General features: G+C 40.0%; 1 protein-coding gene and 1 pseudogene across 5 annotated transcripts in view; both read left to right on the top strand.

Annotated features, from left to right (window-relative positions):
* SLC31A1 (solute carrier family 31 member 1) overlaps nt 1–24,519 on the top strand; it is a 42,842-nt gene that overhangs the window by 8,188 nt on the left and 10,135 nt on the right. Inside the window, exon 2 of one of the 5 annotated variants that reach the window (XM_054259143.2) lies at nt 20,952–21,069. The exons of the other annotated variants lie outside the window; for them this stretch is intronic. The gene's annotated coding sequence lies outside the window, so the exon portion shown is untranslated. The remainder of the gene's footprint in view (nt 1–20,951; nt 21,070–24,519) is intronic. 5 annotated transcript variants of the gene reach the window in all.
* Nucleotides 8,142–22,586, top strand: LOC103794631 (glycerol kinase 5 pseudogene; annotated as a pseudogene).

Consider the following 24,519-nt stretch of genomic DNA (forward strand, 5'->3'; position numbering starts at 1 on the left):
GGATTCAGAAGATTTGCTCTTTATTACAATTTATGTAGGGGATGAAATGGAAAGATAAAACAAAGAGAGCCTAACTAATATCCGTCTGTTTATGTCTGTGTTTTTACTTGTCTTCCCAAAGTTTTGGATGGTTACGAGGTGTGTGATAACTTTACAAAGTGTAGGATACCATAACAATTACCAATCTTTTGGGGATTTCTTTGTTTGTTCATTTGTTTGAGAGACAGAGTCTTGGTATCGCCCAGGCTGGAGTACAGTGGCACGATCTCAGCTCACTGCAGCCTCAACCTCCTGGACTCAAGCAATCCTCCCACCTCAGCCTACCAAGGTAGTACAAAAGTAGATCCTACGGCCTCAGCCTGTAGCTAGGAGTACAGGCATGCACCTCCAGGCCTGGCTACTTTTCTTGATTTTTTTGTCGAGATAAGGTCTCACTATGTTGCCCGGGCTGGTCTTGAACTCCTGGACTCAAGAGATCCTTCCGCCTCAGCCTCCCGAAGTTCTGGGATTATAGGCATGAGCCACTGCACCCAGTCTGTTTTATTTTTAATTAATACATAATAATTGTACATATTTATGGGGTACAGTGTGATGTTTCAGTATGTATATAAATGATATTTAACATACATAAGAATGGTATTTAGCATACACATCACCTCAAACATTTATCATTTCTTTGTGATAAGAACATTCAGAATTCTCCTTTCTAGATACTTTGAAATATGCACAATAAATTGTTTACTGTAGTCACTAGTCTCTTTGGGAAGCTAGAGACCATAAAGCAGGTCAGAATTGTTATCAGCCCCTCATACTTTCTTAACTATAACCTACTAACTTTTCTTTTATCCCCATGTCACCTCCCTCATTCTCTTCCTAGGTACAATAAGCCATTTGTGAAATTTGCTCTGTTCAATAGCAGGTTTAAACCAGAGCCTCCATCCTTTCCATCTCTGAATTCTCTACAGCCTCTGGGGCGGAGGGTCCTTCGTAATACTAGTTGGGTTGAATTGAGGTAGATGTCAAAGTGATCTAACCTCTACTTTGCTCCCCTCTTAACTGGCATATCCTTCCTTTTTCCTGCTCAGCCTTGACATACCTATCAAGCCATTTCTTTGCACTCTTAATTTGGTTCGGGAAAGGACAAGAGACCACATAAATGATCTTGAAGAGGAGTCTGTGTCTACCTATGTTTACGTAAATGTGCACACACACCTATCTGGCTCCCACTGCCGTTCTTAGTGTTGCACTTAAAAATTGGGGGCTGGGTATGGTGACTTAACGCCTGTAATCCTAGCACTTTGGGAGACTGAGACAGAAGAATCACTTGAGGCCTGGAGTTCAAGACCAGCCTAGGCAACATAGGGAGACCCCCCCCCGCCACCACTACCGCCAGCTGTACAAAAAATTTTAAAATAGCTGGGCATAATGGTACACACCTATGGTCCCAGCTACTCTAGAGGCTGAGGTGGGAAGATCACTTGAGTCCAGGAGGTCTAGGCTGCAGTGAGCTGTAATCATGTTACTATACTCTAGCCAGGGCAACAGAGTATGACCTTGTCTCAGAAAAAAGAACAAATGAGGAAATTATTTATTTAGTTATGCATTAGTGGTAGCTATGGAGTTAGGCACACTTGGTAGGAACAGCATTGGAATAAATAATTCAAAATACACATATCTTTTTATTCACATGAATTTCATTTTATGTATATGAAATCATCAAGATCAAAGTGAATATTAGATGAATATAAACTCTAGTTTTTTGGACATTTAGAAGGTAGAGTTTGATTAGTGTTTATTTTTCTGATTTTAGGTTTTAAAAACTTGTTTATGGGCCATACATTAGGTACTCATAGTATCTCTGTGGAAGAGCTCTCTGATAAACTCTGGGATAGGAGATAGCCAGGCCCACATGTGGACTATAACTCCTATAAAGTTACAGGTAACAGGATGCTATGGCCTAACATGCAGCTCACTTAGGCAGTCCTACCTTTCCAAATATGTTTTCTTCAAAGCCAGATTCCCAGGGAAAATTGCTGGGGGGTAGCTGAAACTAGCTGCCTCACTGGATTTCTTTCTGTCTATTATTTGGGCAACTCGTGAAAGCTTACAAACTTTCTAGAAAGTAACATTGAAAGCAGTTCCTTTGTTATGTTTTTAGCAATACCACAGAATACATGGCTCTATGTTATAGCTTAGAATGTTACTGCTGTTAAAAACTTGGAATATAGAAAGATGGACAAAAACCTAGTATAATGTATCATTATTTCCATGTCAAGATGGGCGTTTCGAACTCATCTCTTTCCCAAAATCCTAGTGAAATTATCATAGAAATATAAAGAAGCATTATTTATACTCAGAAAACAGGGAGACAAAAGCCAGAAACTTTGAAACATTTCAAAGAAAATGTGATACAGATGGGAATGAAATTGGAAAAAATGACCGACCACCTGATTCAACATAGGTAAAGGCCACCCTCTGTCGGTAAATTTAAATGACTAGGATTCATTTGCACACCCCTGCAAACTCCTAAATCAAGAACAGCAGAGATGGCTGGACACAGTGGCTCATGCCTGTAATCCCAGAACTTTGGGAGGCCAAGGCGGGTGGATCACCCAAGGTCAGAAGTTCAGGACCAGCCTAGCCAACATGGTGAAACCCCATCTCTACTAAAAATACAAAAAGAAAACTAGCCAGGCGTAGTGGCAGGCGCCCATATTCCCAGCTACTTGGGAGGCTGAGGCAGAAGAATCAGGAGGCAGAGGTTGCAGTGAGCTGAGATCATGCCACTGCACTGCAGCCTGGTGACAACAGCAAAACTCTGTTGAGAACAACAGAGATTAGGAAGAAGGGTTACCCTATGGGGTAGTTTGTGGACAAAACAAGGATTTAGGGAATTATATTTATATCAAATGTAAAGAGAACAGTAGATTGAAAAGTAAAAATTATGAATATTTATCAAGAACTTCCTGTGTTTAGACACTGTGCTTAAGTAAGTGTTTAAGTGTATGCCATCAAGAGGTAGTTGCTATTAACATCCTTTGTTCAGAAGAAACTAACTTTCCCTCTTAACCACTGTGCTATTGCGTCAGTGAACTCCTGCTAATAATTCTTTAAAACAATCCTATGAAATAGGTTACTTTTATTATCCCAATTTTAGAGCTGAGGCACAAAGATATTAAGTAATTTGCCCAAAGGCTCACAACCTGTAGGTACAGTTTTACCGGTTAGAGGATGAGTAGATCTCCTTGCGTATTTGAACAGCTGCCATAATAAAGCAAGGGGAAATATCTTTTCTTCCCACAGCTTCCTCCTTATGTTTTTTTGTTTTTGGTGGGCTATTCAGGATCTCAGATTAAATCCCAGTCTCAGAAAGACAGGTGACAAACCCTGGAGAGGTCAGCTGTTCAAATACAAGCAATGTAAGTCTTAGCAAAACAGTGTACTCCCTGTTGAGGTCTGTCTTTCTGGTAGTTCAGTCCCTGTATTTCATTCACAACTAGTCTAGAAAAATGAAACTACAAAAATACATAATTTCCCCTTCATCTGGGATTTAGAGATTTTTACGTACACAGTACGTTAGGAAACCTCTCTCAAATTTCAAAAATGAGTGATTTGGTATTAAATTCAGTGTTAGCCCCCAAGGTTCTTTATTAGGTGGTGGTCTGTGTAAATTTTATGTGAGACTGGGCTAACTCTGTGACCTTTTTAGAATTTCAAAATAAACAAATACATTATTTTAGTTCCTGGTTGAATCTTGGCTTTTTTTTTTTTAATTACTGATACCTAATAATTGCACATATTTATGGGCACAATAATTAATAATTATACAATATATAATCAAATCAGGGTATTTAGGATATCAATCACCTTGAATATTTATCATTTCTTTGTATTGGGAACCTTTCAAATCTTCTAATTATTTTGAAATATACAAGTTATTGTTGTTAACTGTAGTCACCCTTCTGTGCTATCCAACACTGGAACTTATTCCTTCTATCTAAGTGTCTATTTGTACCATTAACCCATCCGTCTTCATCCCACCCTCACCCTACCTCAAGTACATACACATACACCCTTCCCAGCCTCTGGTGACTGTTATTCTACTCTCTACTTCCATGGGATCAACTTTTTTTTGGCTCCTACATATGACTAAGAACACTTGTCTTTTTGTTTGACCTTTTTCTTTTTTCCTTTTTTAGGCTGAATCTTGCTCTATCACCCAGGCTGGAGTACAGTGGCGCAATCTTAGCTCACTGCAGCTCCATCACTGAGTTCAAGCGATTCTCCTGCCTCAGGCTCCCAAGTAGCCAGGATTACAGGTGCCTGCCACCATGCCCAGCTAATTTTTGTATTTTTTGTGGAAACAGGGTTTCACCACATTGGCCAGGCTGGTCTTGAACTCCTGACCTCAAGCGATTCACCCGCCTCGGCCTCCCAAACTTGTGGCCACCTTTTCTTCTTCTTCTTTTTTTTTTAGCTCTCACTTGTTGAACATCCAGTTCTTAGATTCTGTGTGCTATGTATCTATGTTGTACACCTCTGTAATTCAGAACTATGGTTCTCAAGTTTTAGAGTACACAAGAATTGTCCATGGAACTTGATAAGCACCTACATTTTGAGGCCCTGCTCCGAGAGGTGATTCAGTGGTGTGGCATAGGGTCCATAATTTTCATTTTTAGCCAAACTTCCCTGATGATTCTGATCCAGGCAGTCCTTGGATCACACTTTGAGAAGCACTTGAGTAGGAGGAAAGTAATTAACATTTATTATTTACTATGTATGTTATTAACATGGTAGTCTCTTTACTATGTATTTTTACACTTGATATTCATACTGTTGTAAGATTTTATCCCAGTTTTACATGTACTTATTATCCTCACAGAGTTTTTGTAACTTGTTACAAGTTTTAAGGATGGCATTGCCCCTTAGGATAAAAAATAAAGCATAATAAATAGACTACATTAACAGTAAGAACTTCTGTTCATCAAAAGACACAATAAAAGAAATGAAAAGGGAAGCCACAGACTGGGAGAAGATATTTGCAATGTATGTGATGATAGAAGACTCATCCAGAATATGTAAAGAAATATTACAAATCAATAAGAAAAAGCCCTCACAGAAAAATAAGCACAAACTGGAGCAAATACTTAACAAAGAAAAGATATCCAAAAGCCAATACATGTATGAAAAAGTTTCCACTCCAATAGTCATGAAGAAGATGCAAATTAAAGTTAAATTTATACCCACCAGAACTGCTAAGATTAAGTAGACTGTTAATAATAAATGCTGAGAAGAATGTGACCAATCTTGGGGAGGGGAAGTATTTGCAAATATTCACAGCAGCGTTAAAAACAAACAAACAAAAAACCTGAAGACAGTTTAGGTACCAAGAGCAGAAATGAAAAGTTAAATGGCTTATTCATTCAAAGGAAACTATAGAACAATGAAAAATGACAAACTGCTGCTACACACAATATGGATGAACCTCACAAAAATTATGTTGAATGAAGAAGCCAGACGCAATAGTGCATTCTGTCGGCTTCCCAAATTTCAAAATCATAGAAGACTATGTATGATTTTAGAAGTCAGCAGAGAGGTTCCCTCCGGAGAGGAGGAGGGGAAGCATGACTAGGAGAGGCGTGAGGCCAGCTCCTGGAGTACTGGCAATAGTTACTGTTCTGGGTAACAAAATATACTTACTTTATGGGGAAAAAAAAAAGATGGCGGTGCCCTGCAACAGCGAGCAGCCTGACTCCGAGAACAGAGTGGGCTCTTGCTGTTTCTGCTTTGGCAAGATGCCTGTCAGAAGAGATGATTAAGATTGGTGAATTGGAAAATTCTAGAAAGTAATATGAAGAGTATTGTTCTGGAATGTGTTTAATCAGTGTTAAAGCCACTGAAATGTTGAATGGCTAAAGTAAATCAATGATTATTCAGAGTGCATTTCATTTTTTTGTTTTGTTTTGAGACAGAGTCCCGCTGTGTCGCCCAGGCTGGCATGCAGTAGCGCAACTTCAGCTCACTGCAACTTCTGCCTCCCAGGTTTAAGCAGTTCCCTTGCCTCAGCTTCCTTGGTCGGTGGAATTACAGGTGCACCCCACCAAACATGGCTAGTTTTTGTATTTTTTAGTAGAGACAGGGTTTTGCCGTGTTAGCCAGGCTGGTCTCAAACTCCTGGCCTCAAGTGATCTGCCTGTCTTGGCCTCCCAAAGTGCTGGGATTACAGGTGTGAGCCACCATGCTCAGCCCTATTATTCAGAGTGCATTTTGAAAAGTCAAGTATGCATTTGTTTCTCACAGAAACTATTCTTATATGCACCTAAACTTTTCAGACTGAAATAGGCTCTAAAGATGAGTTAGTCTGTTTCTTGACTCAGGAAAGGCTGAATTGCCTAATGTAATAGAAAACCAGATCCAGAACAAAAGTTTCTAGTTTTATATTTTTTCATATTGTAATCATTATAAAGATTAAAGTGGGCTCCAGCTCACCAATTCCCCTTGCCTGGGAATTATCCAGAACATTGTTGAGTCAGTATTTTGAGTGTGACAACATTCAGCATTTGAAAGTTCACACAAAGCCATCGTAATCAGAGATGATCTGATATTCGAAAAGAGTAGAATAAATGGTGACATTTTTATGAATTATTCTCAAAAGTTCTGTTTCTGACCCTGAAAATACATACAGTAAAAAGGCATTTGGGGCTTTCATGCATTATTTTAATATATTTTTAAAATGTATTTATTTTGAGACAGAGTTTCACTCTTGTTGCCCAAGCTGGAATGCAGTGGCTTGATCTCAGGGTCACGGCAACCTTTGCCTTCCGGTTTCAAGTAATTCCCCTGCCTCAGCCTCCCAAGTAACAGATTACAGGCACCTGCCACCGTATCTGGCTAATTTTTGTATTTTTAGTAGAGACGGGGTTTCACTCACCATGTTGGCCATGCTGGTCTTGAACTGCTGACCTTGTGATCCGCCTGCCTTGGCCTCCCAAAGTGCTGGGATTATAGGCATGAGCCACCACGTCTAGCCTGTGCATTATTTACAGAATGCCAAAATGTGGCCTAAAGCTTGGGGCTGTATGGAAGTCCATTTTCACCCACTTAGACCCACTTAGAGGTAGAGTAGCCAAGAATACTGCAGATGACAGTTGTGGCACATTGTATGCCAGAAGCATGGCATAAAGCATTGCAAGACACAACTGCCCTGGAAGGAGGTAACGATTAGATTTCGCTCCTCCTGGACAACTTAATGGGCAAGGATTTCATAGACTTGTCAGAGCACTAGGATAACTTGACATTGGTTTACCCTGAATGTAAAGAATATTCAGTCGTACCTCAATAGGAATAGTCTACATTTTTTTTCCAAACCTCTCTCAAAACTACAGCTGTTTCCTTGCTTCCATTTTTCTGAGTTGCCCTTAGAACACAAACAAAAACTAACTGTATTAAGACACACTAGGAACATGGATACAGGAGATAATTGGATAGAAAGACCATGCTGCAAATAATAAAAAAGAACTGGGCTTGAGATCAGAATCAGGCTTCTAATGACTGACAACCACTAGACTAACTGCCCTGTGACCTTGGCTAGTCCTTTAACCTTTATACCTCAGTTTTCCATCTGAAAAATGAGTAGCTATTCTTGTTTAATCTAGGCCTATTCTTTTAAGTGGAGTTAAGTTTGGAAACATACTACAGTGTTGTGGCTCAGCAATTCTCAGAAAAGGTGTGTATGAGAACATGCCACAAGAGTAAATGACGTTACTGTTGGACCCAGACTTAGAATCAACCACTCAACAAGTACTTATTGAATAGCCACCTAAAGGGTATATTAGATTGCATATAGCCTTGACCTAAGCCTTGTAATGAATTCTGTAAACAAGATATGATGGTTTAACCTTTTTGTTGAGCTCTCACAGAGCATAATAATAATATTAATACTGTCACAGAGTAATAATAAGGCTTTTACATATATGGTCTTTTCTGCCCTCATTTTTCCCATTCATTATCTTATTTGAATCATATAGTAACCCTGAAGGAGGACAAAATAGATGTTATCTCCATGTTTCCATGAGTCTCAGATGAGACATTGAAACTCAGAGTATGAAAGTGCTTCTCATGGGGATAGGACAAATTGAGAAATGTCTGAAGACGTTTTTGTTTGTCACAACTGGGGCAGTGATACTGGCACTGAGTCGGTAGGTCAGGGATACTGTTAAACATCCAACAATACACAAGACAGCTCAGGCAACAAAGAATTACCCAGTTGAAAATGTCAGTAATGCTGAGATTAAACCCTGACATAGCTGTTTCCCCAAAAGAACTCAAAGTGATAGAGTTGAGACAAGAATCCAGATCTTTGACTCACTCTAGTGTGTTTTCACTATCTCTAAAGCAGGGCATTAAAATCTGGCATTCACAGGCCAGGTACAGTGGCTTACACCTGTAATCCCAGCACTTTGGGAGGCTGAGGCAGGTGGATCACCTAAGGTCAGGAGTTGAAGACCACCAGCCTGGCCGACATAATGAAACCCTGTCTCTACTAAAAATACAATAATTAGTCAGGTGTGGTGGCACACGTCTGTAATCCCACCTACTTGGGAGGCTGAGTCACAAGAATCGCTTAAACCCAGGAGGCAGAGGTTGCAGAAACCGTGACACTGCATTCAAGCCTGGGTGACAGAGTGCAACTCTGTCTCAAATTTTTTTTTTAGTTAAAAAATAAATAAAGTCTGGAGTTCACAAATCTTAATCACTAATATTTTGAAGAGGTATGAGCGACAAAAAGGGAGTTTGTTTAGATCACTGTTGAGGGTGTCTTACATCGATTGTGTAGTTTATTAAGAACTTGCTGTGTGTCTGCTGCCCATGTCCCTCCCAGAGGCTAGTCTGCCTTCATCATATTTATTGATTTATTTATTGAGCAAATACCAAATTTGAGTCATTTTACTGAAATGCTATTGAAATCTGGACACAATCCCTGTAGGAATCTCTATTTGTAGTACCTGTTGCAAAACTAAAAACCCATGGGACTTTTTTTTTTTTTTTTTTTTGAGACAGAGTTTCCCTCTTGTAACCCAGGCTGGAGTGCAATGGCGCGATCTTGGCTCACCGTGACCTCCGCCTCCTGGGTTCAGGCAATTCTCCTGCCTCAGCCTCCTGAGTAGCTGGGATTACAGGCACACTCCACCATGCCTGGCTAATTTTTTGTATTTTTAGTAGAGACGGGGTTTCACCATGTTGACCAGGATGGTCTCGATCTCTTGACCTCGTGATCCACCTGCTTTGGCCTCCCAAAGTGCTGGGATTACAGTTATAGGAAATATCACCAGGAGACTCAGCTAGAAATTAGTAGAGCCAGGATTTGAATACCTTTGGACCCCAGACTTTTTAAATTCCTACCCCAAAAATAGTCTGTAAGATCAAATCTTACCTGCAAAGAGTGGCATGTAACTTTAGAAGCTCTTAAAATCCAGAAATAAATTCTTCTCACTAGTTTTTGTAGAATATTCTTAAATTGTCCCCCTTAATCATTTTATGCCCAGAAATTAGATGATTCTTCTCATCCTTTTGAAGTTTTAACAGATGATATTCTGGATCCTGGCAGATTAAACAGCTGTAGCTGTAAGAATTTAATCTATAAAGATTTTTTTTTCCTTCTGTAAATCTGCCTCAAAGAAGAACTTAAACAGGAAATATAAGTCCCTGCATATTACTTTTAAATAGCTTCCAATTGCTGTGGAAATAAAATTTAGAATTCTTAAAATAACTTTTTTTTTTTGAGATGGAGTCTCGCTCTGTTGCCTGATCTTGGCTCACTGCAACCTCTGCCTCCCAGGTTCAAGTGATTCTCCTGCGTCAGCCTCCTGAGTAGCTGGGATTACAGGCACACACCATCACGCCTGGCTAATTTTTGTATTTTTTAGTAGAGACAGGGTTTCACCAATTGGTCAGGCTGGTCTCAAACTCCTGACTTCATAATCCACCTGCCTCGGCCTCCCAAAGTGCTGGGATTACAGGCGTGAGCCACCAAACCCAGCCTAAGACCTTCTTCTTTTTATTTTTTTGAGATGAAGTTTCACTCTTGTTGCCCAGGCTGGAGTGCAATGGAGGGACCTCAGCTCACTGCAACCTCCACCTTTCAGCATTCAAGTGATTCTCCTGCCTCAGCCTCCCGAGTAGCTGAGATTACAGGTGCCTGTCACCATGCCCAACTTATTATTGTATTTTTAGTAGAGACAGGGTTTCACATGTTGGCCAGGTTGGTCTCGAACTCCTGACCTCAGATGATCTACCCGCCTCTGCCTTCCAAAATACTGGGGACACACCCAGATATTCTTAACTGAGTATCCCTTATGCCTCCCTCTTCAACCTCATTGGCTTCTCCTCTGCTCACTCAATATATTCTCTTCATATTGACCTTGATCCCTTATTTCTTCTCTCCCCTGAAGAAGAATCTTCCTTTTCTTTCTACCAAACTCCAATAATTTATCAGTCTAAGTCAGCTCCTTCAAGAAAGCCCCTCTCTTTCTCTTCCCACCTGCCCTCCATCTAAATTAGTTCTTTCACTGTTATTCTCTGCCACAGTTCATTATACTTCCTTCATACCTCTTACATAAATTGTAATTATACCTACCTATATATATTTATTTGCTTACATTTTTACTGAGAGCCTTCCTCCTCTTGAGTAGGCCCACAAAGGCAAGTACCTAGTCTTTTTGCATCTGATTCCTTATAGGTTGATATTGAAACCTACATGGATTTTGTAAGAATTAATAAATGCCACATAGTGAGCTTAAAAATCAGTGTGTCAACATCAGAAGTTGGGGGTAAAGATACTTAGGTTTCTTTTTGCAGGCAGAAAGTAGTTCTTGGGAGTGCAGCCCAAGAAGCAAACCACAGCGTGAGAAGTACATGCAAATAGTATCTGCAGTACATATACTGGTTTAGCTTGGTTTACTGGTTCATCAGCATCATCACTGACAACTAGCAAGATTCAGATTCCTATGAGGCATCTTCTGTATTTGTCTTGACTGGAAAGAGAATTTTGCTTCCTTCTATTTCTGGAAGGGAGCAACACGCTTGTCTGACAAGTCCCCAGAGGTATTTGAACAGTTATTTTAGAATTTGTGTATTCTTGAGGAGCACTATGCAATGACTGCTAAGGTCTTTCCAATTCTTAGTGGGATTCTGTGACCCACAAATTAAGAGACAGGACACTCAGGTTTCAGTTTCAGGCGATCTATATATAGATGAAGAAATGGCTCATCCGTCTCTTTCCAGACCAAATTGTTTGAAGCCAGACTTCTCTCCTTAGCTGAGTCAAGAAAGAGTGGCATCCAAGAGGGGCTCATTAAGTGTCTGCAATTGATAAAGATGAGAAAGAATTTTAGAATACTTTCATTCAATTGTTTCTCCTACTATTTCTCAATACCATTCTATCAGTGTGATGATAGAAATGGGCACTGATTGAAAATACCATAAAAAAATTTTAGAGTATTTTGTGAGACCTAGTTTCAGTAGAGTTATTAGGAAAGGCACAATATACTGTGGATGTTCAGAGATCTTAAAACTAGACCTTGGAGGATGAGGTGGGTTTTCTGCACTAGAGATTGTAAGGATGGGCATTTCAGACTGAAGAAACAATGTAGGCAAAGATACCAGACAAGTGTGGGATGTTTCCTAGGAGCATATCAACTTTGGCCATTGGACTTGTTTGGCTGGAATACAAAGTACAATAGGTAGAAAAGGAAGGTAGGTTGGGTTCTTTTTGTTTTGTTTTGTGTTGTTTGAGACAGAGTCCCACTCTTGCCCAGGCTTGAGTACAGTGGCAAGATTGTGACACACTGTGGCCTCAACCTCCTAGGCTCAAAGCAATCCTCCTACTTCAGGGGCTCCCTCAGTAGCTGGCACTACAAGTGCATGACACCACACCAGGCTAATTTTTTGCTTTTTTGTAGAGATGGGGGTCTCACTATATTTCCCAAGCTGGTCTCAAACTCCTGGGCTCAAGTGATCCTCCCACCTCAGCCTCCCAAAGCACTGGGATTACAGGCATGAGCCACCATGCCAGGCCTAAAATCATTTTTAAGTTGATCTTATCTTACAGTTTGTTCCATTTCCCCTGATGTCCTTTTATGTGGCACTTGTCAAGGTTTCATGCCTTAGAGACTTAATTCACATAAAAGATTTGCTTTAGCATTTAAGACCACTTAAAGGTTAATAGCAGCCAGCTATCTCTTCCCTTCTTCTACTTTGAGAAAGAAGTATGAGTTTTGTTTACAATCTCTCTCCTCGTATTTGTCACAAAACACATATATTCCAAAAGTATCTATGAAGGTAAATTTGGCCAGAAAATGTAAATATTCAGATCTCCCAAGAGCTTTACATTTTATATGCTAGGCTTCTAAGCCTCCCAAGAGCTTTGTGTTTTTACACTCTAGGTGGAACTTCATGGATTATATAATTCAGTATTCTTACAGTTAAGGAAAATGAAGCTCTAAAATATAAAATAACTTACCCAATGTAGTATATATCACCTGTGTCCTCTCTCACATTTAAACTAGTTCTTTGCCTTTATATTTTGTTGCTTATATGGTAATTACAAGGTCCATTCATGATTACCCAGAAGACATGGGTGACCTAGGGATTGGACAATGGGCATTTAAAAAATTAAGTTTGACTTTAGTGTATTTTCTCATGCAAATAATAGCCTTCAATGGCTCTATAATTCATCATGTAATCAGTTTCTCCAGGATCTGTCTTGTTCTAACAGGTTTCTCATCTCCTTTACTCAGTTTGAACAGCTTAATAAGCTGGAGTGATGTAGGAAGATCAAATGTATGATGGAAAGGGATGACCTGAACCATTATCTGGAGATAAAGTATTTCTTTGTCTTATTCCTTTAAGAGATGGTGCAGGGGGTGGTCTCACTATGTTGCCCAGGCTAGATTCAAACTCCCAGGCTCCAGCGATCCTCTGAGTAGCTGGGACTGCAGGTGCACGTCACTGTCCCCAGCTTTTTTCTGTCTTGTTCTGACTAGAATTAAACACAGGTTTTTTGTTTTTGTTTTTTCTTTCCATAAGTACAGTTAAAATAAGATTCTCAGGGCAGCTCCCAAGATATTGTCCTTTTTTCTGAAATGTGTATTTTCAGCCAAGAGCTTGTGAGTAAAGAAGCTATTCCTACTAATTCATAGCTTCTGTTTTGTTCTTTTAAAAACTTGTCACTCCATGCAGCATTTCTTGTTTGTCTAGATGGTTGGCCCCCTCATAAATGAAGGCACTTAAAGTTTTAAGTGTAGTTGTTTGAAGTAGTTTTCTCCTTTATGTCTCTGACAGTTGGTTACTTTTGATGCAGCTTATTAGTCTGATGTATGAGTAATTCATCCTCATAAATTCTGCTATTACTTGAGTATGGAATAGTTTGGCTTTTTTACATGAAAAATACTTCAGGAAAGGCATATGGTGAAGAAAGAGAAAATACCTCCATCTGTCAGGGTCAGAAAAAAACAAGAGAGAGAGAATAATATAATGATAAGGATTATTGAAATCTGCAGATAATCACTAAATTAATTCTTGCCCAATTCTATTAATATCTTTCCTAGCCCCAACATTGCTATGAAGAAAAGCAAGTGAGAATTTATTATAGATGATTTCTTGGAGTTATCAACAAACGCAAGAGAGAAAACAGTAGCCAGGTTTTCTTGGAGAAGTTTTAAAAAGATAAAATCTAAGATTTGTGTGTGGGTGTGTGAGGTAAAGATAATTATAATGGTGGTTTGGGATAATTACTTTCCTGAGTGCAGACTGTCCTTGTAAGACTACCGTTGTAGCAAGTTTAATCTGGGGAGAACAATATGTGTTTGAATATATATAATTATAAGGTATTTTACATTTCTTTTGTTGTTGTTGTTGACCTGACCTGTTTTCTTAGTACCTCCAACGATCGTTTTACTTACCGTTTTTAATGCATTGGTATGGCACAACTTTAGGAGTTTTTAAGTTTTTGCCAGTTCTGGCTGAGACCCATAGTTTACTCAGGCCTACCCTTTATAAGAGAAATTGATCAAATTAAGTATACCTACAATCACTGCACCTCAAGAAAGACATAGGCAAGGGAAAGGCAGCTAGATTATCAAAAAGGATTATATGGTTATATTCATCCAATTATGGTCACATTTCTGTCAGTTAATTTGGGTTTTGTTTTCGTGTTTGGTTTTTGGTTTTGTTTTTCTTTTTTTTAAGTAGAGACAGGGTTTCACCATGTTGGCCAAGCTGGTCTCAAACTCCTGACCTCAAGTGATCCACCCACCTTGGCCTCCCAAAGTGCTGGGATTACAAATGTAAGTCACTGCACCTGGCCTCTGTCAGTTAGTTTGGAAGAGGAATATGAAGCCAGAACCCAGGGAATTAGTACGAAACATTATAGCCTTCAAAGGGAAGAGTCTTCTCCATAAATATTTATCAAATTGTATTTTACCTCCCACTTACTGGGAGCTACTATGTTTTTTCCAAGCAACTCCAGTATATTGGCCTGGAATGCTACTAAGTTACTTTTCTTTTTAAAAAAAAAAAAAACAACAAGGTATCACTCCTGTTCTCCAAGCTGGAGTGCATGCGTTCATGGCTCACTGCCGCTATGACCTCCCAGGATCAGGGGATTCTCTCACCTGAGCCTCTCGAGTTGTTGGGACCACAAGTGCACATCACCACACCTGGCTAACTTTTTTTGTATTTTTAGTAGAGACGGGGTTTCCTTGTGTTGCCCAGGCTGGTCTCAAACTCCTGGGCTCAAGTGATCTGCCTGCCTCGGCCTCCCAAAGTGCTGGGATTACAGGTGTGAGCCACTGCAACCAGCTCTAAGTTCTATTTATTGCTGTATTATATTAAGGTCTCCCCTTTTTTACCTACATCTCCTTCGCCACCACTCCTCCCCAAAAAGCCAACATAAGTGTGGAATTAATTGAGCCATCAAGATAATTTTTTTTTTTTTTGAGACAGGACCTCACCCTGTCACCCACGTTGGAGTACAGTGGCACAATCACTACTCACTGCAGCCGTGCTTCCCAGATACAAGCGAGCTTCCCACCTCAGCCTCTCAAGTAGCTGGAACCACAGGTGCACACCAGCCCACCTGGCTAATTTTTGTATTTTTAGTACAGATGAGGTTTCACTGTGTTGCCCTGCCTAAACTCCTGGGTTCAAGTGATCTGCCTGCCTCGGCTTCCTAAAGTGCTGGGATTACATGCATGAGCCACCATGCCCGGCCATTAAGATAATTTTTATTTTATATTACTTTTTATTTATTGAGAAAGAGTCTTACTCTGTCACTCAAGTTGGAGTGTAGTGGCATGATCTCAGCTCACTGCAACCTCCGCCTCCTGTGTTAAAGTGATTATCATGCCTCAGCCTCCCTAGTAGCTGGAATTACAGACAGTGCACCATCACGCCCAACTAATTTTTAGTAGAGGTGGGGTTTTGCCGTGTTGGCCAGGTCTCAAATTCCTGCAATTCACCCGTCTTGGCCTCCCAAAGTACTGAGATTACAGGCATGAGCCACCATACCTAACAAAGATAATTTTAAAATTCACCTATAGGAGCAATCAAAACAAAGCCAGAGCCATTTCTCAGACTATCTACTAACTCCTTACAGGTCGTCAAAAGCCAGGATTCACCCAGTTAAACTGGTTGCTTGATCATGTGGACGTAGTCCATAAGCATCCCTGTTTGTGGTAGTGTACTGTCTTTGACCTTGAATTTTCTGTGTGTTTGCCAAAAACGTACAAGTCACCAAGCATAAGTAATGACTAGAGAAAGCAGAAGAGAAACTAGACAGATTTCTCTTTGTTTAATGTTTTTACAAATCTAAAAAGGAATATGACCCTAATCGTTTTAAGAATAAAGACTTTCTTCCTTATCATGGAAGCCAGGAAAGACTTTAGGCAGTCTCCAAAAGAATTGTCCGAGGCTCCAGATTATTTCTGTCTGAGCTAGAGAAGAGAGCCCATATGGCAGATGTATGACTACTTCTGTGTAGTCTTTTAGTACAATCTAATCTCCATAGTCCCTATGGATTATTATATCCTATTCTTACTGCACAATAGAAATAAGGCTAGTGTTCAATGCTAAGACTCAGAACAGGCATCAGAATTTAGCCGTCTTGCTAATTTCCTAACTTCTGACCCTAAATTCATACATATTTTTGTTAAAGATACTAGATTTTACAGATTATGTCTGTGTGAGAGGTGATGGGGCAGATATAGGGAAAACTTCTTATAATCTCCAGAGGTTGACTGTGAAAGACCCTTGACTATAAGGAGAGTTTGAAAGCTGTTTGTATAAATATCATACCATACATATTAAATGGGGGAGACGGGAAAGCAACAAAAGTACAGAGCTCTTCAACAGTCAAAATAGCATGTGCTGCTTCCTATAGTTAATGGCATTCAGAGCAATAGAAACAAGTTGGCATGTAGCCAACTTCAGGTACCTAACTGAAGATAAATGTTCCCCAGAAACAAAATAGTGTAAAGCCTTCCTGAGAAAGAAACTCCTCAGTCATGGGCGGCGGCTCACACCTGTAATGCCAGCACTTTGGGAGCCTGAGGCGGGTGGATCACGAGGTCAAGAGATCAAGACCATCCTGGTCAACATGGTGAAGCCCCGTCTCTACTGAAAATACAAAAATTAGCTGGGCGTGGTGGTGCATGCCTGTAGTCCCAGCTACTCGGGAGGCTGAGGCAGGAGAATTGCTTGAACCCAGGAGGCGGAGGTTGCGGTGAGCCAAGATCACACCGTTGCACTCCAGCCTGGGTAACAAGAACGAAACTCCATCTCAAAAAAAAGAGAAAGAAACTCCTTTTCTTATTTTATGTGAACTAAATTCCACATAAACTCATGCTTAATTTTTTTTAAATAGTCAATTCCTAGACCATTTCTCATCTTCCTTAAAGATCCAGAAGAAGTCTGTGTAGGGGTTGGGTACAGTGGCTCATGCCTGTAATCCCAGCACTTTGGGAAGCAAAGGCAGGCAGATACCCGAGGTCAGGAGTTCAAGACCAGCCTGGTCAACATGGTGAAACCCTGTCTCTACTAAAAATACAAAAAAATTAGCTGGGTGTGGTGGCGCACACCTGTAGTCCTGGCTACTTGGCAGGTTGAGGCAGGAGAATCGCTTGAACTGAGGAGGCAGAGGTTGCAGTGAGCCAAGATTGCCCCACTGCACTCCAACCTGGGTGACAAAAAGAGACTCCATCTCAAAAACAAACAAACAAAAAATCCAAGAAGATTTCTGTGCTACAAGGAAGAGCTCTTATGAACTATCCACATGAGTGTTCATAGCCACTTCAGAAATCAGGATAGGCAGAAAGAGACTTGAGAGTAGTGTTTTTATTTTTTGTTTGTTTGTTTGTTTGTTGTTGTTGTCTGAGACAGTTTCACTCTTATTGCTCAGGCTGGAGTGCAGTGGTGCAGTCTCCACTTACTGCAACGTCGGCCTCCCAGGTTCAAGCGATTCTTCTGCCTCAGCCTCCCAAGTAGCTGGGATTACAGGAGCCCACCACCACACCCCGCTAATTTTTGTATTTGTAGTAGAGACAGGGTTTCACCATGTTGGCCAGGCTGGTCTCAAACTCCTGACCTCAAGCGATCCACCCACCTTAGCCTCCCAAAGTGCTGAGAATACAGGTGTGAGCCACCGCACCTGGCCTCAGTAATAATAATCTTTCTACCCTAGTTATAAACTCAACTTGGTAAATAAAATATTGTAGGTGGATTTTATCATAGATTAAAAGTTAGGAATCCTAAGGGGTTTATCGTTTTTCAGTTCTGTCCCTGAGTTACAGATTCAGACTTTTTTCCGTTAGTATTTTTAACAGTGGTAAGAGCTGGTAGGACCTATAGAGAGGCATCTGGATCATGAAGGATCCACCCCATGAGTAAATTAATGCTCACTCTCAGGAGTGAGTGAGTTATTGTCTTCACACGAATGGATTTGTTCCTGCAAGGTCAGGTCGTTATAAAGTGAGCCCACATCTCTTTGCACATGCCCACTTGCCTTTTTCTGCTTCTCTGCCAGAAGCCCAGCAGATGCTGGCACCATGCTCTTGGACTCTCCAGTCACCAGAATCATGAGGCAAATAAACCTCTTTTCTTTATAAATTACCTAGCCTCAGGTATTCTGCTATAGCCACATAAAACAGACTTAGTATTCTTCTTTACAAATAATTTGTAAATTTGGCCTGGCCTGGTGGTTCATACCTGTTATCCCAGCACTTTGGGAGGCCAAGGTGGGCAGATCATTTGAGATCAGGAGTTCAAGAGCAGCCTTGCCAACATGGTGAAACCTCATCTTCACTAAAAATACAAAATTAGCTGGGCATGGTGGTGTGGTGCATGCCTGTAATCCCAGCTACTAGCGAGGCTGAGGCCAGAGAATCACTTCAACCCAGGAGACAGAGATTGCAGTGAACTGAGATCAGGCCGCTGCAGCACTCCAGCATGGGTGACAGTGAGACTCCGTCTTAAAAAACAAACAAATAATTTGTAAATTTGATGAAATGACAGAATAAGGATAAGAAGAGTGAACAGCAGAGGTTTAAAACAAGAACAGGAGTTTTGGCCTGGAATTAACATGCATGCACATAGGTTGTCCTAAAACCAGAAACCTAGTGAATCCATAAATACCACTTTACAAAAATTTTGCTAACTTTCCACCTGTCACTCCTCATTACTCTCTCATCTACAAGTTTCATTAACTGTAATTGCTTTACAAATCATCTTGATTCCATGAGAGTGCAATGTAATAAAAGTATAGTCCAGCTACATATGGACCTTGAACCAAATTAAACAGTTTTCAGAGCAGAAGTAGTTAAAGTTAGTTGTGGAGAAACTAGAATAAACCAAAGACAAAGCAGTGCAGCTCTTAATTACCACAAGGCTACACTATTCTCATTACAGATAGAGCAAAGGCTGGCACAGTGGTTCACGCTTGTAAACCCAGCACTTTGGGAGGCTGAGGAGGACGGATCACTTGAGCCCAGGGGTTCAAGACCAGGCTGGCCAACATGATGAAACCCTCTTCGACTAAAAATACAAAAATTAGCTTGACATGGTGGCATGCACCTGTAACGCCAGCTACCCAGGAGGCTGAAGCAGGAGAATGCTTGAACCCAAGAGGTGGAGGTTGCAGTGAGCCAAGATTGCACCATTGCACTCCAGCCTGGGTAACAGAGTGAGACTCCATCTCAAAAAAACAAACAAACAAAAACAAATAGAGCAAAGATTGCTGTGACCGTGGATTTTGACTTATTCTTACATCAGTGCCCATTTTTATTTTGGAAGCAGCTGAGCTTGGGTCATCTTAGATTAAAGCTACCAAAGGAAACAGGCTAAAATGAACCAATGCTAGTTTACCTCATGTAAATTGAATTTCTATTCTAGAGAGAATGGGTTAGGTGTGTTTGATTGCTTTAGAAGATGAGTTATCCAAATACATATGGCACATCACTGATAAGTGGGAAGAGAAAAATATAATCACTTTAATTTATTATGCTTTAATAATTAAGTTCTAAGTTTTTCTTTTTTTGATATCATTTAGGTTTGGCATATTCCTGTGGGATTTTTCCTAGAATAAGGCTTTTAGTGAGCATAAAGGACTTACCAGGATTGGTTTGTGTTTGAGCCTACAGAGTATATGTTTATATATTAATCTCTACCAGCTTTGTACCTTCCTATTCATAGACCATTGGGTAAGCCTTGCATAGAATTCCATTACAATACATCCATTGTACACTGACAATGAGAGCAACTAGATTCTGCTCTTGTTCTATCTCATAGTATATTTGGATGTGAAATATATCCTTTACAGATGACACTTCAAAACAGGTGCATACTTTGAAAGGTTTTCTTGAGATTTGTATGTACCATGTCCTGGATCTGAAGAGATTTGATAATGTGCCGTCATTGAGTAGATTTCTCTAATTGATAATGAGGGGCCTGAATAATTAAGAACATGTGGCTCTTCAAAATTAGTTAATGGTAATAATTAATATTATAAAAAGTCCATAAAGGAAATCAGGGTTACAACTTTTGGGTAGTTTGTGGTTCTATAGTCTTGCTTTTTTAACAGTCCTTTACATGTTATCTTATGTCCCAAAATGAAAATTATGACTGTTTAGTTTCTCTTTCTAGCTTTTAGCCTTACAGCTCCCTGAGGAAAGTCTATGTGGTGCTCATTTCTTTATCTGCTTTGGTCTCAGAACAGAAGGCACTCTTGCAAATATTCACTGCCTCTTCCTGACCAGGATTCATATGGATAATATGGAATGAAGTAATCCTTTATGGTTTTCTTATGCTATAATCATTTTTCCAGACTTACTAGAAGAGAACAGTATTTGTGTCTTCTGCCTCTGTGTCTTTGTGAGGATGTGTTAATAGTCTTCCTGGCTAGCGAAAATCTTTTCATTCTTACTGCATTTGTTTGGTTCCATATCATAATTTATGATCTCTTAGATACCAGTGATTTCTTCATCCTACCATGATTGCTTTTATATCTGAAAACATTTGTCCCATCACTGACACTTTGCCTATGGTCTCCATTTTATTGTGTATTGTATTTTTTAGTGTTTACTCTAAAAACATTGTAGACAAAGACCCATATCTCTTTATGTCTCCAATCTAATCTCTTTATGGTAATGGTATTAATAATACCAGATTGTCAAGCTCTATAATTATAAAATGATGTAGTGTCTGGCATGAAAGTGGATCTCAGTTATGCCTACCTGATGCTTTGCCTTATCCTTCACTAGGAATAAGAACCTGTTTCTTAAGCCAGCTGTCATAGAACCATGGGGTAGGAGTTAACAAGGAAAAAATAGATAAATAGATGGCTCCCTTAATCTATATAAATTTCCTACCCACCACCCCGTCTTTTCTTTTTTTTGAGACAGAGTCTCCCTCTGTCACCCAGGCTGGAATGCAGTGGTGCAGTCGTGGCTCACTACAACCTCCGCCTTCCAGGTTCAAGTGATTCTCATGGCTCAGCCACCCAAGTAACTGGGATTACAGGTAATCCACCACACCCAGCTAATTTTTTTGTATTTTTTAGTAGAGGTGGGGTTTTACCATGTTGACCAGGCTGGTCTCAAACTCCTGGCCTCAAGTGATTTGCCCACCTCAGCCTCCCAAAGTGCTGGGATTACAGGCACAAGCCACCATGCCTAGCCAGTTTCTTTATCGCTTAGTAATTCTGTCCTATTTCCCAGATTATTTCCTTCACAGCATGATATTGTGTTTATTGTTTCTCTCCCCATCAGGAACCTGGTTTGTCTTATTCACTGTTGAATTATTAGCACTTACTTCAGAGTTTGGTATGTAATAGGAGTTTGATAAATATTTATTTATTGAATAATGAGAAGCATACTTGGATTCATGAATATGAATACCTTGGAATTTTTTAAACCACTTTTTCTTCCACAGACTGGAGTTGAGGGACACATAAGAGAATCCACAGGTGGCCCAGCATGGGGCCCTGGGGCCCTGGAGCACCAGGGTTTATAGTGTGCCTGCTGGGGAGGTGGCCGTAGCAGAGAGGCCTGTGGGGTCAGGATATCGGGGCTGCCCATGGACCTGGAGCAGAGGGTGCACGAGCCACGGCACACTGACTTTGTGCTGGGGCTGGACGTGGGCAGTTCTGTGACGCTGCCACGTCTGTGACCAGGCTGCACGGGTTTGCGGCTCCAGCAAAGTTAGAAAGTCTTTATCCTCAAATTAGCCGGGTAGAAATTGATCCTGATGTTCTTTGGATTCAATTTGTTGCTATATTAAAAGAAGCAGTCAAAGCTGCAGGAATACAGATCAATCAGATTGTTGGCCTTGACATTTCAACACAGAGAGCAACTTTTATTGCGTGGAACCAGAAAATGGGAAATCATTTTCACAACTGTATAAGTTGGCAAGACTTAAGAGCTGTTGAACTTGTAAAATCTTGGAATAATTCTCTTCTAATGACGCTATTTCACAGTTCTTGCCAAGTGCTTCACTTTTTCACTGGAACTAAATGAGTTTTTGCAGCCAGTTTGTTCACTTTCACAACCCAGCAGACTTCTTTGAGATTGATCTGCATTTGACAGAACCTGAGCAAAAGGCAGCTGAAGAAGAAAATTGTTGTTTTGAGACTATTGATACCTGGCTGTTATATAAGCTCACAAAAGGTTCTGTATATGCCATAGATTTTTCAAATGCTAGTACAACTGGACATTTTGACCCATATTAGATGTGTTGGAGTGGGATCATTACCTCCTTAATTTCAGTACCATTTCTCTTGTACCTCCTGTGAGGGACATAAGCCACAATTTTGGATCCTGGAGGAAGAGATATCTGGTGTGCCTGTACCACTAGGTGCCTTGGTTGCCGACCAGCAATCAGCCATGTTTGGAGAGGTGATGTGAAACTTCCAGACAGGTGATGTGAAACTGACCATGGGAACTGGGACATTTTTGGATATTAACACTGGAAAAAGCCTTCAACAGACTACTGAAAGTTTTTATCCATTAATTCGGTGAAAGATAGGGCAAGAAGTCATATGCTTAGGTGAAAGCAAGCAGGAGACACTGGTACTGCCACAAAAGGGACTTAACAGTTAGAGCTTTTCACAGATGCTGCTGAGACTGAAAAAATGGCCAAAAGTGCAGAGGATTCTGAAGGAGTTTGTTTTGTTCCATCTTCTAGTGGATTACAGGCTCTATTAAATGACCTCTGGGCATATGCCTCTTTTATGGGGTTTGAAGCCTTCCACCAGTAATTACTAGCTCTTAAGAGCAATATTGAAGTCAGTAGCTTTCAGAAATAGTTATATGAGATGATGCAGAAAGAGATTCATACACCTGTAAGAAAAATGTGGGCAGATGGAGGAGTCTGTAAGAACGATTTTGTCATGCAGATGACTTCAGACCTGATTAAAGAGAATATAGGCAGACATTGACATGTCATTCCCGGGAGCAGCTTATCTAGCTGGCCTTGCTATTGGGTTTTGGACTAACAAGGAGGAACTAAAGAAACTGAGATAAAGTGAAGTGGTTTTCAGGCCACAGAAGAAATGTCAAGAATTTGAAACAAGTATGGAAAACTGGGCCAGAGCAGTGAAATGCTCCATAAGTTGGTATAACAAGACATAGCACTAAATGAAATGATCAAAACCGTAGATGGCTGATTTATGTGATGTGCAGGTGAGATAAAGCTCAGGGATAACTAATATGACAATGACTGAAAGGAGAAAATTTTAAATAGAAGCATTGCTTTAAAAAAACAAAACAAAACAAAAACTCTTATTTTTTCCCCTAAACCATGGTAAGGCAGCAATACCTCAAAACTTTATATCTTTTATTTTGTAGCAAATTCCAAAGGTCATTAGTCATTTCCAACCATACTTTGACAGTTATAGGTTCTCTTCCTTTTTATACTGAGTCAGTGGTACACAGGAACATAATGATTTTCCTTCCAAGCTAATGGTTCTGGGTCAAGCACTGTGCACATTGTTCCAAAACTATGTGAAACGTATTTCTTTAATTCTTTAAAATTAAGTGGGCTATTTGAAGTACATATAGCTAAAAAGAAAGAATGAGAAAATGTGGAATTTTGAAACATTAATATTTTATGTTTAAAGCCATAATTTTCTAATATTATATCCAAATATGAGATTAGTATGACCCTCTCAGACAAGCTTATGAGTTAATGCTTTCCTTTACTGGTCTTAAAGACACTGCCTTGATTTTGCCTTGTTCAACCAAAATCTGAGCATTCTTTCTATGTTGAAAACACTGAAAAACTAATTTTAGTTAATGAACTAAAAAGAATATTGATTTTTAAGAAACAGAAAAATACTACTTATTTTCCTTCTCAAATAACATTTCTTTCAAAAACTTCTGGCTGAAGTATAACATGCTGTTAGTTAACGTAAATCTTCCCTTTCTCTTGTTCTTTATCTTTCTTCGTTGTTTAGATGCTTATATGTCTTTTGTTTTTATTAAGTGCCTAATTGACAGAGCTTAATTTGAAGAAAGTGCCCTAATTTATTGACCACTTAAGAATTGTCTTTATTGGGGTATTTATTTGTTCCTGCATCTTTTTATGTTTGTTCAGTCTACTCATCCCTCTCAGTATGTGCGGTGGATAGCGGATAGCGGATAGAGGGGAGGAGAGTGCATCTATGCTCAGGATTGCCCTTTGGCCACTTAGCCAGAGATCCACAGGGAACAGCAGGGACAGTCTTATGTTTTCAGACTTTCTTGCAAGAAACAGTGAAGAGGAGTAAGTTGTGAGTAGTGTCAAACTGGATGTAGAATTGTCCTAAGGCAGTTGATCCCATCTTCTAACCGGTTTTCACTTCATTTGCCCCTCCCTACATTTGGGGTAGGTTCCATTTGGATATGCAGCAATAATGACTTTATTTCTCTCTTGGTCAGGATTTACCACATAAAATTCTTTTATTATAGAGCTAGCTATTTTAGTTACATAATA

The sequence above is a fragment of the Callithrix jacchus genome, chromosome 1, assembly GCF_049354715.1.
Source record: "Callithrix jacchus isolate 240 chromosome 1, calJac240_pri, whole genome shotgun sequence".
NCBI lineage: Eukaryota > Metazoa > Chordata > Mammalia > Primates > Cebidae > Callithrix > Callithrix jacchus.